The sequence below is a fragment of the Ascidiella aspersa genome, chromosome 9 (assembly GCF_963924565.1).
Source record: "Ascidiella aspersa chromosome 9, kaAscAspe10.2, whole genome shotgun sequence".
NCBI lineage: Eukaryota > Metazoa > Chordata > Ascidiacea > Phlebobranchia > Ascidiidae > Ascidiella > Ascidiella aspersa.
The window spans coordinates 8,064,576-8,075,639 of NC_139455.1; positions in this window are offsets into that span (position 1 = coordinate 8,064,576).

The window sequence follows — 11,064 nt, forward strand, 5'->3', positions numbered from 1 at the left end:
CACGCCAATTAATAAAATTGACATGTAACCTCTTATATTATTACGCTTGCTTAGGATCCAAGTACACTATCTGTTGTTAACTACGCAGTGTCACTTATTATCTATAGGTGTGTGAAAATCAGTGTTGAAAAAAAAACAAAAATGCCTTTGTGCTTGGAAAAATACCTCCCAAGCTTTACTTTATTATCGGCAAACAGAAGAAAATTACTGTAAAAATCATCTAAACGCGAGACTTGTATGTGATGGCTTATTCGATAGCACTTGACAACACGAAGTATCGGCAACGGCATTTAAGTGCTGTGCAGAAACCACAGAATGTTTGAAGTACCACGGAAATCGTTTCTTACGAGATTCGTTTTTGTTATCACCGACCCTTGGCATTGACGCTTGGTTAGCACAATATGTGAGATGGGCAACGTAGAAATATGTCAAGAAGGGAGCATGTGAAAACTAAAATGACGAAATACCCATCGAGGCCTATGCTATCTTAGGAACTCCACTGAAGGAAATTGTTAATTTTGCTAAAACAAAGATTTGACGCTCAACTGAAAATCGTGATTTTCGTTTCAAAATTCTATTCTGGCAAAAGAGCTAATTTTTTCATTTCTTACCGAATTTTGATGCCGTTTTGTCTGTTATAAAGTTTAAAACCTGTCCATAATCTTTATCTACGCATACAAAATACAGCGCCAAAATAAGTCAACGAATTAATAAACAGAGGTTTACGTTTAGCGTTGCGCTGTCTAAAAAGACAGTTGTTCTAAACCAGGGTTTCTCAACAAAGGCCTTCGGCTTAAATCGAATAATGAATAGATTTCGCGCCCGCAAATTAAAATTTTGGCAAAGTTTAAACAACATATAAGAAAAAGAGATTTGATGAAGTTCGTCAATCACAGTGCCAGCAATCAGTATAATACTTTAAATATAATAGAACTGTCAATCGCAACCAAACTAAATTTCGATGATGCTAGATCAGAGGTTCCCAACGTGGGCGGTACGGCCCCCTTGTGGGCGTTGGCGAGTTACAAGGGGGCATTTTGGGTCTGTTTCTAATTTGGGGAGCGCTGAATGCACATAAGGGGGCGTTACATAAAAGTACTTATAGGCTTAATTTTATAAAAAGTGCACATAAAAATAGTAACAAACAGGACTGTAGGTCACTTTTAACCTTATATGGCAACTTTTGTACTGCGAACTTGTAGTAGTTTTCCGACCATTGTTACGTAATAATTGACTTTCTTATGTAAAGTTGTTGGTTGTTGTTGCGTTTCACAGTTTTATACGCGGCAAAATGTTTGTATATTTAAAGCAGGGGTCGCCAACTTACGGCCCGCCACCTCTTTGGCAACTAGACACGAGTCCGTTTTAAATACTTATTGACTATTTTAACTTAGTACGGGCAAAAAATTTTCGCGCTTCTCGCCAATGATCTTTCTACGTCCAGTTTGTTTACGTTTTGATGCTGTCTTTGGAATAGATTAGCGTTTTGTTACGGTTGCGGACAAAAGGAAAACGTATTCAAAAGAAAGTTGAATTTTTCCTGGTAATGACATAACCTGGTGAATTAATGTATCCATAAATTCCTATAGTGAATGTATGTTAGACAACCTAAAATAAGACTGGCAGCTTATCGAAACGAATGTGAAGTCAATATGATGTTAGGCAACGATTAATATAATACTTTACTGTAAAGCAAGATGAGGGGGGCGATATGAAATAATATTTAGCCCAAGGGGGCACTAGTGTCAAAAAGGTTGGGAAACACTGTGCTTTTCGGGTTTTATTTATCAGTGGCAATTCGCGTTTTTAGATTATCGCTGATTTTGTAAGTAAATTGATTTTTTTGAAAAGACTATATATACCATGGCAAGCTATTATTCAAAATTTATTCAGTGATTTTTGATGCCGGCGGTATCAAATAAATCGATTTTCGTAAGTTCGAATTCTTCGTCCTGCAATACGCGTGAAAGTATGGGACGTCGTAAGACAATCATTACAATCGATTTTTGTTAGTCATATGCTGTGGTATTTAGTAAAACTAAATTGACAATGTTTTTAAGTCATACATTAAACATGAGTTTGGTGTAATCAGATAACTTATTCAATTGTACGTTGTCTGGTTTATATATCAATAAAGGTGGCATTTTACCATGAAAATTGTTGCCTTATGCCAGGGGTGTCCAACAAGCGGCACGTGTGCCAAATGTGGCACGCGACCTAATAAAAAATGGCACGCAAGCCCTCCCCAAAAAATACTAAAATTGTTATTCAGCCAATAGTCAGAAAATACTAAGTTTATTAAACAGCCAATTGCCATTGTTTGTTTACAATATAAAACAATCGCGGCAATCACGACAACCAACAATTACTTTTGATATAGTAACAATATACTGTATAGAGGCTAGCATTCACATAATAATATAAAGCTTGGTGTGAAGAAACAAAAGTCAGCTCACCGAGAGACACTTTAATGTAGTGACGCGCATTACTACTAGACAGTTTTTTTTTCAGGTTTAAATAAACGTTATTATTTTTGGTAAAAAAGCGCTTTTATGATTAAAAAGAATTGGTTCGGTTACGAAACTGGCACGGGAAAGAAGTTATAAGATAAAAATTGACACGCCGGCATGTTTGAGTTGGACACCCCTGCCTTATGCCAACCAAGTTGGCGATAAATTCACAGTGGATTACCTTCGTCATAAAACTGATCCCTGTGAGTGTTGTTATGTATTGCTGCTAGATCACAGATTTATAAACTTTAGGTATAGCAAAGGACTTACTGAAATAATAACTGTTTTTAATTTTTCTAATACTAAGTTTCACCAGAACGTATCTCTTGTTTAAAATACCTTCGTACCGTGACTGATTGACATTATGTTTTCTCTATTTGGTTCATTGTTATGAACATATGAATCATCTTGGTTTACACTTTGTAGTGTTTTACCTGTGGTAGAATGCTAATTTATGCGAGTTTTATTAAATTTGGAAATATGCGCGAGTTTTGTAATAAAAGTTAAATGGATTTTAGCCCGAAAGTTAACCACAAAATGTAATCTGCAGCATTTATGTCAAACAAAAAGGGTTGCCTTATGACAACGACTTAAATTTAAAAAAATGTTTATTGACTGGCAAATTAACAACCTTTCTGCTAACATAAGTGGACCTGCGTTGATTAAATTTCGTATTACCATCTGTGGAATTTTAACAACCGTACAAGTGTACGATATTGTTACATTTTCGTAACTTTTTTGTTTCGCCTATATTGCTTGCGAGCAGCACCAAGCGGATTATTAATAAATTTAATATATATTTAAGCAATTTGCCAAAATAAAATAATAATCAGACTACTGACTCCATAGTAATGAGTGACGAAAAAATCAGAAATTTAAGGTATTGGAGATGGTGATTTATTACGATGTTTTTTACTACTATTTTAAATAAGTGTTACCGTTTATGTGGGAATAAAATATACGGGAAGGGGTTCTGCATGCGGGAAAGGGAACGTTTATACTTTATGGGTCCCCTCATGTTTTAAAGTAAGAAAAAAGTTTTGCGTACAATAATCAATATGTATTTGATTACAATCTACTCAGACAACGGTACACAGGTTGTCCAATTTGATATTAATTTATTAATACAAAAAAGTTGAACTGTGTCAGTGAAACGTCTAGTCTTGGTTTTTCGGTAATAAGACAATGGATTTGAAAAAAGTTGCACGGTTAAATGAAAAAAAAAGTTCTAAAATATAAACAAATATTTTTTAATATAGTTTCCTTTATATTTCACCTTGGCTTATTGATTTCACAGTACTTCATATACTTGTAACCACGTTGTCTATTTAATAAAAACTTGAAAGCGACAAAAGAAACAGCAGATTATTTTCACGCTCGCTTTGTTCAGCAATTGTGCCGGCAAGTTTTTTAGAGGTCTGGTGTAAGAAAAAAATGGTAAAGTAAGTCCATTTAATCTGCTCTCCTTATATATCATTGTAAAACTCGAGTTCAGATCTCTATTAGCAATAAAAAAATGTAGCATGAAGTCCTGGTGGTAAGGTATTTAAATGCACTGTTGTATCCACAGTTTTAACAAAAACACAGACTAGATTCTTTACTTGCAGTATGATTTCTCCTGGACCTGTCCAATGGTGGTGAGTGGCAGTTTTCCAGAGTATTCAAGTTAGTGTATCGGTGTGATATCGTAAACAAAACTTTAACAATACTATGTAATACATATAGTGTTATCTATACCAGGGGTTCGTAAATACTTTTTGCCATCCAACGTCTAGCGAGACAATTAATTCAAAAGTTAAAAAAACAGTGGTTTGTGGTGTCTCTATATAATAAGATGATAAATGTGTGAAATTGTATTGGTAAGAAAAAATATTTCAATAGCAGCTTTAACAATACTTAGCCTAATCTCAACGCAAGCCTCGAGTTTTAACACTTTTCAGGTGACTAGATTTTCATTTGTCTAAATTAGGTTTGCACAACTTTGAGTACAACGTTCTCACGACTCTTTCGGCTATGGTGAACGGGTTGATAGGATGTAAAAATAGCATATTTAATACAACATACTAGGAAGCGAACCCAGAATCAGGCTATAGGTAAAAAAGTTTTAGTGTTGTATATAGTTGGACAAAAGTAGTGTTGGGTTCTCGTCCCCTTTACTTGAATCCAACCAAAGATCAAGACAACATTTTACGAGCTTTCTGCCATGTGACAAGACGCGCTAAAAGAAAGAAGGCTCTATTGTATATTATTTTGTACCCCAATGCAAACAATAAAAACATACCCAATATAAGCTGCTGTTAATATATATTAATGCTTTAGCGACCAGAATTAAATGGTCTCCCCACTATTTGCAGACCCGTTATTTCGTGCACGGGTTTGGCAAATTCAATTGTTGGTGGTCGCCGTATATAAGTCAATGCAAACCTTTGTACACTTTAAGTCAGTGATTCCCAAACTTTTTTTCTCGCGAACCATTTTGAGCTTTTGTACAGTGTTGATGTACCACCTAAGTTACACCTTACCAGAATATCTCAAACTTTAACTCAGTGGTTCTTAACCTTTTTTCAGCCGCGCCCCCCTTTGGTAATTTTCTCATGCCTTGCGCCCCCCTAATATTTCGACATTTTGCAATTAAATATCACTGAGAAAACAGGAAAATAGTGAAGGAAGGGATTGTTGGTCGCGCGAAGCGCGAAAAATTTTGAGTTTTAGTTGGTCGAATTGGCTAAACTGCAACCGAAGAGGCGTTTCGCATTGGGCACGCAACAAATTGCGCGAGCTCGACACATTGATTTTATCGAGCTGATTTTGACAAACGTGTTGCGAGGGCATTTACTCCACAGTTGTAAGAGTTATTATGTCGAGCGCAAAAAATGTCAAGCGCAAATATTAAACATTGCGTTATCGTGTTTCAAAAGATGTAGCGACACACAATACAACGGCAATATTGCAAAAACAATATAGTTTCGCGCAAAAAAAGTTCGACTCCCCCTGTTGCTATAGCCTGTTATCATATATAAAATATGGATGAAAAATAGTCCGAAAGGGCGATAGCTTTTATCGTTTATCTATAAGTTAATTTAATAGGACGGTGATACCATGGATTTTCTAAAAGGGAACTATAAGATTCGCGCGCAGCGCGAAAATTTTTGCAGTTTTAATGTTAAAGTACGGATAATGTTCTCGAGATATCCGGATAATGTTCTCGAGAGTACAGCGCGGTTCTAAAATGGGCATGCTTGCTTATAACCAATTTCAAATGTATGTACACTGCGTTATACATGGTAAAAAAATTAAATCTTCCAAATTAAGGGGGTTCTTAACTTGGATTCATCCTTGTAATATTATGCTATCGGATAACTCTATTGCCCCCAGCAGATACCCCAAAGTTAACAAGTATAATAACCTATATTTAGAGCCACATCTTAAATACGAATAGCACACCTTTTTCCATTGCTGCTTGCTCCAGTGACTAACAACGAAGTGAACAGTTATTGTTCACATGCTTTCTTTAAACAAGTTCTGCAAATCTGCAACGAAAGTTTTACTTCGAAAAATTTCTATCGAGCCCCACGATATGTCCTCATGTGTTCCTATAGCTAAGCAGGCCAGGTAAAGAACCATCGAGTCCTCCCTAACCACTTGTACGCGTACGCGCAGGGGCGTCCAAGTGAAGAAGACCTCGCTGTTGGAGAGCCTAACTCCGGACGAGGTGGTTCAGGCGGTCATGCATGCCACTCTCACCAACCGGGAGTTTGTCGCACTTCCACGTCTTATGTACGCCAGTTACAACATGGCCACCTGGCTACCTATGAGGCTACAAGCGGCCTTTTACAGCTACGTGGGCGCCAATGAGTCGCTGGACACGTTCGTGCCGAACAGGCCTTACCAGAAGAGCGATTAGCCTTTGGTGGTGGCATAAGGCGTATATATAACACGAAGAAAGAACGGAAAATCAACGGACTACTTTGCGAGTGTCGACAGTTTTATTGTGCGCCCGTTCGATTTGCTGATTAACCATTATGAAACATGATTTGTGTTTTAGCGTTAGATCTTCAATTCAACGTGAAAGTGATGTCGAGACAACCTAATTTAATTTAATAGTGTTATTTTGATTACTATACAGTACAGATGCAAATTCTGTGATATATGCTTTTGCGTTCGTTTTTGTTTATTGTTTATTTAAATGTCTATTTGTTCACGAGCTTAATTGTTTTCCTAAATACAATAACATGTCGCCCATACGGTCGATGAATACTATGATAGTCGAATGACACTTGGAACAACGTGAGTATTTTGGAAAAGCCCTTGGCGAAATAACGTCATACCAAAAAAAGTTTTGAAATGTAACCTCTTAAATTATTACGCTTGCTTAGGATCCAAGTACACTATCTGTTGTTAACTACGCAGTGTCACTTATTATCTATAGGTGTGTGAAAATCAGTGTTGAAAAAAAAACAAAAATGCCTTTGTGCTTGGAAAAATACCTCCCAAGCTTTACTTTATTATCGGCAAACAGAAGAAAATTACTGTAAAAATCGTTTAAACGCGAGACTTGTATGTGATGGCTTATTCGATAGCACTTGACAACACGAAGTATCGGCAACGGCATTTAAGTGCTGTGCAGAAACCACAGAATGTTTGAAGTACCACGGAAATCGTTTCTTACGAGATTCGTTTTTGTTATCACCGACCCTTGGCATTGACGCTTGGTTAGCACAATATGTGAGATGGGCAACGTAGAAATATGTCAAGAAGGGGGCACGTGAAAACTAAAATGACGAAATACCCCTCGAGGCCTATGCTATCTTAGGAACTCCACTGAAGGAAATTGTTAATTTTGCTAAAACAAAGATTTGACGCTCAACTGAAAATCGTGATTTTCGTTTCAAAATTCTATTCTGGCAAAAGAGCTAACTTTTTCATTTCTTACCGAATTTTGATGCCGTTTTGTCTATTATAAAGTTTAAAACCTGTCCATAATCTTTATCTACGCATACAAAATACAGCGCCAAAATAAGTCAACGAATTAATAAACAGAGGTTTATGTTTAGCGTTGCGCTGTCCAAAAAGACAGTTGTTCTAAACCAGGGTTTCTCAACAAAGGCCTTCGGCTTAAATCGAATAATGAGTAGATTTCGCGCCCGCAAATTAAAATTTTGGCAAAGTTTAAACAACATATAAGAAAAAGAGATTTGATGAAGTTCGTCAATCACAGTGCCAGCAATCAGTATAATACTTTAAATATAATAGAACTGTCAATCGCAACCAAACTAAATTTCGATGATGCTAGATCAGAGGTTCCCAACGTGGGCGGTACCGCCCCCTTGTGGGCGTTGGCGACTTACAAGGGGGCATTTTGGGTCTGTTTCTAATTTGGGGAGCGCTGAATACACATAAGGGGGCGTTACACAAAAGTACTTATAGGCTTAATTTTATAAAAAGTTCACATAAAAATAGTAACAAACAGGATTGTAGGTTACTTTTAACCTTATATGGCAACTTTTGTACTGCGAACTTGTAGTAGTTTTCCGACCATTGTTACGTAATAATTGACTTTCTTATGTAAAGTTGTTGGTTGTTGTTGCGTTTCACAGTTTTATACGCGGCAGGGGTCGCCAACTTACGGCCCGCCACCTCTTTGACAACTAGACACGAGTCCGTTATAAATACTTTTTGACTATTTTAACTTAGTACGGGCAAAACATTTTCGCGCTTTTCGCCAATGATCTTTCTACGTCCAGTTTGTTTACGTTTTGATGCTGTCTTTGGAATAGATTAGCGTTTTGTTACGGTTGCGGACAAAAGGAAAACGTATTCAAAAGAAAGTTGAATTTTTCCTGGTAATGACATAACCTGGTGAATTAATGTATCCATAAATTCCTATAGTGAATGTATGTTAGACAACCTAAAATAAGACTGGCAGCTTATCGAAACGAATGTGAAGTCAATATGATGTGAGGCAACGATTAAAATAATACTTTACTGTAAAGCAAGATGAGGGGGGGGGGGCGATATGAAATAATATTTAGCCCAAGGGGGCACTAGTGTCAAAAAGGTTGGGAAACACTATGCTATCCGGGTTTTATTTATCAGTGGCAATTCGTGTTTTTAGATTATCGCTAATTTTGTAAGTAAATTGATTTTTTTGAAAAGACTATATATACCATGGCAAGCGATTATTCAAAATTTATTCAGTGATTTTTGATGCCGGCGGTATCAAATAAATCGATTTTCGTAAGTTCGAATTCTTCGTCCTGCAATACGCGTGAAAGTATGGGACGTCGTAAGACAATCATTACAATCGATTTTTGTTAGTCATATGCTGTGGTATTTAGTAAAACTAAATTGACAATGTTTTTAAGTCATACATTAAACATGAGTTTGGTGTAATCAGATAACTTATTCAATTGTACGTTGTCTGGTTTATATATCAATAAAGGTGGCATTTTACCATGAAAATTGTTGCCTTATGCCGGGGTGTCCAACAAGCGGCACGCGTGCCAAATGTGGCACGCGACCTAATAAAAAATGGCACGCAAGCCCTTCCCAAAAATACTAAATTTGTTATTTAGCCAATTGCCAAAAAGCTCAATTTGTTATTCAGCCAATAGTCAGAAAATACTAAGTTTATTAAACAGCCAATTGCCATTGTTTGTTTACAATATAAAACAATCACGACAACCAACAATTACTTTTGAAATAGAAACAATATACTGTATGGAGGCTAGCATTCACAAGAAACAAAACTCAGCTCACCGAGAGACACTTTAATGTAGTGACGCGCATTACTACTAGACAGTTTTCAAGTTTAAACAAACGTTATTATTTTTGGTAAAAAAGCGCTTTTATGATTAAAAAGAATTGGTTCGGTTACGAAACTTTGGCACGGGAAGAAGTTATAAGATAAAAATTGACACGCCGGCATGTTTGAGTTGGAGACCCCTGCCTTATGCCAACCAAGTTGGCGATAAATTCACAGTGGATTACCTTCGTCATAAAACTGATCCCTGTGAGTGTTGTTATGTATTGCTGCTAGATCACAGATTTATAAACTTTAGGTATAGCAAAGGACTTACTGAAATAATAACTGTTTTTAATTTTTCTAATACTAAGTTTCACCAGAACGTATCTCTTGTTTAAAATACCTTCGTACCGTGACTGATTGACATTATGTTTTCTCTATTTGGTTCATTGTTATGAACATATGAATCATCTTGGTTTACACTTTGTAGTGTTTTACCTGTGGTAGAATGCCTAATTTATGCGAGTTTTATTAAATTTGGAAATATGCGCGAGTTTTGTAATAAAAGTTAAATGGATTTTAGCCCGAAAGTTAACCACAAATGTAATCTGCAGTATTTATGTCAAACAAAAAGGGTTTCCTTATGATACCGACTTAAATTTAAAAAAATGTTTACTGACTGGCAAATTAACAACCTTTCTGCTAACATAAGTGGACCTGCGTTGATTAAATTTCGTATTACCATCTGTGGAATTTTAACAACCGTACAAGTGTACGATATTGTTACATTTTCCTAACTTATTTGAGTTTTGTTTCGCCTATATTGCTTGCGAGCAGCACCAAGCGGATTATTAATAAATTTAATATATATTTAAGCAATTTCCCAGATTAAAATAATAATCAGACTACTGACTCCATAGTACTGAGTGACGAAAAAATCAGAAATTTAAGGTATTGGAGATGGTGATTTATTACGATGTTATTTACTACTATTTAAAATAAGTGTTACCGTTTATGTGGGAATAAAATATACGGGAAGGGGTTCTGTATGCGGGAAAGGGAACGTTTATACTTTATGGGTCCCCTCATGTTTTAAAGTAAGAAAAAAGTTTTGCGTACAATAATCAATAAGTATTTGATTACAATCTACTCAGACAACGGTACACAGGTTGTCCAATTTGATATTAATTTATCAATACAAAAAAGTTGAACTGTGTCAGTGAAACGTCTAGTCTTGGTTTTTCGGTAATAAGACAATGGATTTGAAAAAAGTTGCACGGTTAAATGAAAAAAAAAGTTCTAAAATATAAACAAATATTTTTTAATATAGTTTCCTTTATATTTCACCTTGGCTTATTGATTTCACAGTACTTCATATACTTGTAACCACGTTGTCTATTTAATAAAAACTTGAAAGCGACAAAAGAAACAGCAGATTATTTTCACGCTCGCTTTGTTCAGCAATTGTGCCGGCAAGTTTTTTAGAGGTCTGGTGTAAGAAAAAAATGGTAAAGTAAGTCCATTTAATCTGCTCTCCTTATATATCATTGTAAAACTCGAGTTCAGATCTCTATTAGCAATAAAAAAATGTAGCATGAAGTCCTGGTGGTAAGGTATTTAAATGCACTGTTGTATCCACAGTTTTAACAAAAACACAGACTAGATTCTTTACTTGCAGTATGATTTCTCCTGGACCTGTCCAATGGTGGTGAGTGGCAGTTTTCCAGAGTATTCAAGTTAGTGTATCGGTGTGATATCGTAAACAAAACTTTAACAATACTATGTAATACATATAGTGTTATCTATACC